The sequence below is a fragment of the Portunus trituberculatus genome, chromosome 10, assembly GCF_017591435.1.
Source record: "Portunus trituberculatus isolate SZX2019 chromosome 10, ASM1759143v1, whole genome shotgun sequence".
Classification (NCBI taxonomy): Eukaryota; Metazoa; Arthropoda; class Malacostraca; order Decapoda; family Portunidae; genus Portunus; species Portunus trituberculatus.
In genome coordinates, this window is record NC_059264.1 from 11,867,835 (window position 1) to 11,875,334 (window position 7,500).

Below are 7,500 nucleotides of genomic sequence, written 5' to 3' on the forward strand. Positions count from 1 at the left end.
AGATGTGTCGTAGTGAAAGAAAGCAATCAATAAATACAGAGACATACATACATACTTAAAAAAAACGCGTACAAACCAGAGAGGAAGGAAGGAAATCATCATTTTATCTACCTCTTCATGGACCATTACGCCATTAGCAATACGTACACAGAAGAAAAAAACAGAGAGGGAGAGAAGGAAGGGAAAGAATAAAGATGTAGTGGTGTATTAATGGCGGAAGGGAGAAAATAGAAGGTTGTTTATGGTTTTTGATAGTTTGATGTTACTTTTCTCTTGTTTTTTCAGTTTCTTTATTTAATTCTTGTGTTCGTGGTTGGAGAAAAAAAGTAATGGTGTAATGGTGTATTAATGGAGGAATGGAGAAAATAGATAGTTATTTATAGTTTTTGATAGTTTGGTGTTATTTTCTTTAGCTTTTTCATTAACAACTTTATTTAATTCTTGTGTTCGTGGTTGGAGAGAAAAAAGTAATGGTGTAATGGTGTATTAATGGAGGAAGGGAGAAAATAGATAGTTATTTATAGTTTTTGATAGTTTAGTCACATTTTCTCTTGCTTTTTCATTAACAACTTTATTTAATTCTTGTGTTCGTGGTTGGTGAGAAAAAAAATGGTGTAATGGTGTATTAATGGAGGAATGGAGAAAATATAAGGTTATTTATAGTTTTTCATAGTCTGGTGTTATTTTTCACTTGCTTTTTCATTTTATTTTTATTTAATTTTTGTGTTCGTGGTTGGAGAGAAAAGAGAGAAAGAAGTTTGTTTATATTTTTCTTGATGGCTGGGTGTTATGCTTTCATTGTTTTTTTTTTTTAGTTTTTCTTTCTTTCATTCATTTCTTTTTTCCTTTTTCCTTTTTTTTCTTGCCCTTTTTTTTTTTCTCTTTTTCTATCCTTTTCTTCCTTCCACTTCTTCCTCCTTTTCCTTTTCTTCCTTCTCCTTCTACTTCTCCTCCTTCGCTTCCTCTTCTTCTTCGTCCTCCTCCTCCTCCTCCTCCTCTTCGTCCTCTTCCTTCTCCTCTTCGTCCTCCTCCTCTTCCTCCTCCTCCTCTTCCTCCTCCTCTTCGTCCTCCTTCTCTTTCTCCTCCTCTTCGTCCTCTTCCTCTTTCTTCTTGTCCTCTTCCTCCTTCTCCTCTTCGTCCTCCTTTTCCTCCTTCTCTTCGTCCTCTTCTTCTTCCTTCTTGTCCTCTTTCTCCTCCTCCTCCTCCTCCTCCTCCTCCTCCTCCTCCTCCTCCTCCTCCTCCTCCTCCTCCTCGAACTTCTTTGCAATAAGCCAGTAAGGAATACGGTTGGTGCTTGTTCTTCCCTTGTGTTCCTTTGTGTTGCTAATACTGGTCCTCCTCCTCCTCCTCCTCCTCCTCCTCCTCCTCCTCCTCCTCCTCCTCCTCCTCCTCCTCCTCCTCCTCCTCCTCCCCTTTCTTCTTTATGCACCATTAACTAGGCGAAGGAAAAGTAAAGAGAGGGAGAAGGAAACGAAAGGTAAATGCAAACACACACACACACACACACACACACACACACACACACACACACACACACACACACACACACACACACACACACACACACACACACACACACACACACACACACACACACACACACACACTGCTTCCTTCTTTACTTTCAGAACGAATACATTTTTAAACGAGAGAGAGAGAGAGAGAGAGAGAGAGAGAGAGAGAGAGAGAGAGAGAGAGAGAGAGAGAGAGAGAGAGAGAGAGAGAGAGAGAGAGAGAGAAATAATACATATCTTTGCGTTCCCCAAATACACACACACACACACACACACACACACACACACACACACACACACACACACACACACACACACACACACACACACACACACACACACACACACACACACACACACACACACACCATTAAAACCCCACAAATTCCCTGACACGTCTCCTTTCCTTTGTATTCCATAATGTGCCTCAGTAACAAACACTTTTAAACACATTAATAAGAGCCAAAAAGTTATCCATTACTATTTCTCCTTCCTTCATGTTCCTTAGAGCACCTTAAAATACGTACACTAACTGACAAACACACCTATGGAACTCCTCACTATACTGTTACACTATTCCTTTATGTTCCTTTGTGGACCTCAATACACCATCGCATTACTCTCTTATATAGCATTCCCTCCACGGCCTCATGTTACCAGTGGCTGTCCGGGTCGCGTGCTGGCTGCGTCACGCCATCCACTCATGCACTAAATAGATGACTTGATGGACAGGAGGTGGCTTGGACAATTGTTATGTTGGCTCCAGGAAGGCTGACCTCTTGGCGCTGATGTGTGTGTCTCCTGGGAGGTGGTGCAACCTTGGATACGTGTGTGTGGAAGGAGGGAGGGAGGAAGTGTGGGGAGAGGAAGTGTGTGTGTGTGTGTGTGTGTGTGTGTGTGTGTGTGTGTGTGTGTGTGTGTGTGTGTGTGTGTGTGTGTGTTGAAAATTAAGTAGGGTTGGGTTTCTCTTTTTTTTTTTCTCTCTCTCTCTCTCTCTCTCTCTCTCTCTCTCTCTCTCTCTCTCTCTCTCTCTCTCTCTCTCTCTCTCTCTCTCTCTCTCTCTCTCTCTCGTCTAAAGATTCCTTCGTTTTGTAGTGAAGGAAACAAGTGTGTGTGTGTGTGTGTGTGTGTGTGTGTGTGTGTGTGTGTGTGTGTGTGTGTGTGTGTGTAATAATAATAATAATGATAATGATACGGTTTATTAGTAATTGCAGTACATACATACTGAAAATGTACATATGGGAATTGAGGGAGACTTAAGATTAGAACCTTAATTAAGCTTTTTATAGCTGTGTGTGAGTATGTGTGTGTGTGTGTGTGTGTGTGTGTGTGTGTGTGTGTGTGTGTGTGTGTGTGTGTGTGTGTGTGTGTGTGTGTGTGTAATTCAACCATAGTGCTGAGTATCACGCACTGGATTGGGTAGAACAGAGGCCAAGGGGATGATGGATGGCTGGATAGGAAAGTGAGCGGGAATGGATGGGGAGAGAATGAGGAGGAGGCGAGAAAGAGTGAGCAGAAAAGAGGGAGAATTACGAGAGAGAGAGAGAGAGAGAGAGAGAGAGAGAGAGAGAGAGAGAGAGAGAGAGAGAATGAAGAGAACAAGGAAGAATGAGAGGGAGGATGGATGAGAAGAAAAGAAAGGAGAATAAGCAGAGAAAGAAAGAGTGGATGTGAAGAATAAAGAGAATAGGAAGGAGGGACAGGAAGAAATGAGGGAGAAAAAGAATAGATAGATAAAACTAATGAAAGGAATGAAAGAATGCTAAGTAGGAAGAATTGAGAGGCAAGAATGAATGAATTAAATTAATGAAAAGAAACACGTAAGAAAATAATGAAGAACGCTAATTTCTCACCTTAAAGAAAAAAAAATAATCTCCATAAAATTTCAAGGTTTTAAGAGTGTCGAGTATTAAACAAAAATTATATTAAATAAATGGATAGAATAATGAATGGATTTAGAAAGAAGAGGAAGAGAACACAGTCGCTCGGGACATGAATGAGAGAGAGAGAGAGAGAGAGAGAGAGAGAGAGAGAGAGAGAGAGAGAGAGAGAGAGAGAGAGAGAGAGAGAACGAGAGACAGAGAACGAGAGACAGAGAACGAGAGACAGAGAACGAGAGACAGAAAACGAGAGACAGAAACAGAGACAGAGACAGAGAGAAAAAAAAACAAGGCAGAGAGAACGAGAGACAGAAACAGAGACAGAAAGACAGAGAGACAGACAGAGAGAGAAAAAAAAAACATGGCTGAGAGAACGAGAGACAGAGAACGAGAGACTGAGAAACAGAGACAGAGAGACAGAAAGAAACAGAGACAGAAAGACAGAGACAAAAACGAGGGAGAGAGAACGAGAGACAGAGAACGAGAGATAGAGAAACATAGACAGAGAGACAGAGAGACCGAGAAAGCAAAACTAGAACATGCCACACTAAAGCAGCAAAGAACAGAACAGCAGCTTTGGGGAAGAGTGTCATTCAAATAATATCACATTCTCAAGGCTCACATCTGGCCTCGTGACTGCCTCCCATTACCCTTCACGAGAGTTAAGAGGTCATATAGCCGTGGTCCGATCAATGGGCAGCCTAGAGAACCCACCAGGCACCGCGCTAAAGGAACACCAAGAGGAAAGATATTAAGTTCTGTCTCTCTCTCTCTCTCTCTCTCTCTCTCTCTCTCTCGATCGTCAGTGGAAACCTTTAGCAAATTGAGCAGGGTGTGAATCTGAAGTAAGTGACGGAAAACTAGCAAGAATTAAACAAAGAAATAATAAATGGATAGAGTAGAGATTGAATATATAAAGGAAGAGGAGAACACACACACACACACACACACACACACACACACACACACACACACACACACACACACACACACACACACACACACACAGATTCTGAGAGAGAGAGAGAGAGAGAGAGAGAGAGAGAGAGAGAGAGAGAGAGAGAGAGAGAGAGAGAGAGAGAGAGAGAGATGGTGTATGTTTGTGTGTGTGTGTGTGTGTGTGTGTGTGTGTGTGTGTGTGTGTGTGTGTGTGTGTGTGTGTGTGTGCGTGTAAAATAGCTTAATATTAGTGTTTTAAGAGTGGTTGTGTGTAATGTGTTATATGGTATGAAACTCGACACTGTAAGAGAAATACAAATATTACTTTATTACGATGCCTTTAACGTACCACCACCACAACCACTATCACCACCATCAACACCATCACCATCACCTTAACATCATTATCCTCACTGCCAACCCGAGCATAACCGAATGTAACTTCACCACCATCACCATCACCACCACCACCACCACCACCACCACTACGTTGCCACATCATACCCATCCACTCCTACATCTCGTCCTTCACACAAGTCTCTTTCATCACACACACTCGTGAAAGCCAACAAATCTGAAGCTGTTTGTCCTTTCTTTGCATTTTCTTTGTGTTTCTTTGCATTCCTTACTTCTTCATCCTTATTCTTCCTCCCCGCGGTCCTTGCTTCCCACTCCCTCATTCCTTCCTCCTGTCCCTGCCCCACGACTTCTTCATCTTCATTCTTCTTCCCCGGTCCTTGCTTCCCACTCCCTCATTCCTTCCTCCTGTCCCTACCCCACGTCATGATCAGACTGCCCCTCCCCAGCCCTCCACCCCCTCGTCAGCATCTGTCCTGCCAATATCCTGCTGGTATTGTCAATAACGCCCACGGAAATATCTAGGTTGGTGCCTCCTCTGCTGTTTCCTCCCCTTTTGGTGTTCTTAATCAAGCACGCTCGTCCGTCCTTCATTTTGCAAAGCGTCCTCGAACTTGCTCTTCCATTCTCTCTCTCTCTCTCTCTCTCTCTCTCTCTCTCTCTCTCTCTCTCTCTCTCTGATAGTGTCTTCTCGTCTTGATTGTTTTATTTCTGTTTAATTTGGATTCTTTTCGCTTTTTTTTGCTTTGTTCTCCGGTTCCTGTTATTTAGTTTGTTTTGTTTTCTATTTAATGGTTTTCTTTTTCTTTTTGTCTAATTTTCCTTTTCTTTGTTTTTTTTCCCATTCATTGTCATTCATTTTGTTTCCGTGTTTGTTTCATATTCATCACCTTCATTTGAAAAAATTATATTCAACAAAGGTTCAGTTTTATATTTTTCTTTTCTAATTTGGTGCCTTTTGATGTTATGATTTCTATTTTCTCTCTTCAATTAAACATTTTAGGCATTATTTTTGGGGGTAACTTTACTTGAACATCTCTCTCCTGCAGACTTCTTATTCAATACCTTTCTTTCCGTCTCAATTCCATACCTTTGTTTGAGCTCAGCATCTTCACGTCTTCATTCAATGCTTTTTAATTCAACAACCTTCTTTTTCTTAGCCCAATATCTTCCTCGTTTTCTATTCGACTTTCTTTTTTATAATGCAATGTCTTCGTCCTCTCGTCTGAATTCGTTCTTCTATGTCATGGAAGACTGGTATTCGGAATTGGATTTTTCTCTTGTCTATTTTCACTTGAGCTTAGGACACTGGCACAAAGGGAGTATCAGGGCAGTGCTGAAAACCCGTATTGATCTTTGGAGACTTGCTGGAAAAGGCACAAGGCATTCAAAAACTGACGGTGGGAGGATTTCTAGTTTTATCTTCTTGTGACAATTTAAGAAAAAGAAAAAGATTATCTGGCTTTTCTCCAAAAATCTGAATCGATATTGAGTTAAGACCAAGTTGAAAATGGATTTGTTTTCATTCCCTTGGCCTTTGCTGAGCGATATTAAGAGTCATATTTTTGTTGATTTTATCTTCGCTCTTTACTCGTGCCCCCGCTTATGGAAAAATACGACGGTACATTCCGGTACACGAGGCGAATAATTCTGAAGCGACGGTGGAACGTGCAGCAAACTTGTTATTTTTTATTGTTATTGAACTCTGGCGAGAGTGACGACGTGTTCTTTACTGAGTGTAGGGCTGGAGGGTGGGGGGAGTAGACAGGGTGGAAGAGAGGAGAAGGGAGGGAAGGGAGAGTCTTACCTGCCTCACCTGCCTCACCTTACTTGCCTGGATTTGAATTCCTACTCGTTACTATAACACCTTGACTGATAAAGATTCAATGACACCTGGCTGGTAAGGACACTATGCCAACGATGAAGATTATGGCCGCTGAAAATACTTCATGATTTTTTTGGCACATAAGGACTGTTTCACTTAGGTAACATGAACATTGGCGCTAATAATGACGAGGACACCTGGCTGGTAAGGACACTATGCCACTGATAAAGACTATGACGGTTGAGAAATACTTAATGATTTTTTGGCACATCGGGATTGTTTCGCTCAGGTAACACGAACGTTGACGCTAATAAGAATGAGGACACTTGGCTGGTAAGGACACTATGCCAATGATAAAGACTATGGCGGCTGAGAAATACTTAGCGATTTTTTGAGCACATAAGGACTGCTTCCCTCAGGTAACATGAACATTGGCGCTAATAATGACGAGGATACTATGCCACTTGGTCGTTCATGTGAGAGAACAAAGATTTCACTAGGCAAGAATAACGCAGCAGAGTGGTTGATGAGTGGAACGGTCTCAGTGGTCATGTGTTAAGGGCTGAGTCAATAGAGAGCTTTAAAAGAAGGTTAGATAAGTTCATGGATGGGGATGATAGATGGAATTAGGTAGCTTTAAACGCACAGGGACTGCCACGTGTAGGCTTGGTGGCCTCTTGCAGCTTCCCTTTTATTTTAATGTAATGTAAGTTTTAGCTACTCCATCATTTGTATTAGCGTTGTGTTTCAAAAGTGTTTATTACTGTCAATTCACTTGCTGGTAATGATGATTTGGCACCACTAGTCTGTATTAATGAGCTAAAAAGAGGTAAAAGGTATGAATTAACCCATAATTTCTTCTACTGTTATTGTTTTGCTTGAAAATTGGATTCAAAGTTTGTATCATAATATTTCCTTAAACATGAAAACAAAATACATAGCAGTTAAAGAATTGTGTAATGTGTGTGTGTGTGTGTGTGTGTGT

General features: G+C 41.4%; 1 protein-coding gene across 1 annotated transcript in view; it reads right to left on the reverse strand.

Moving 5' to 3' along the window:
• LOC123502104 (zwei Ig domain protein zig-8-like) overlaps window positions 1–7,500 on the reverse strand; it is a 360,559-nt gene that overhangs the window by 53,954 nt on the left and 299,105 nt on the right. The gene's annotated exons all lie outside the window — the stretch shown is intronic.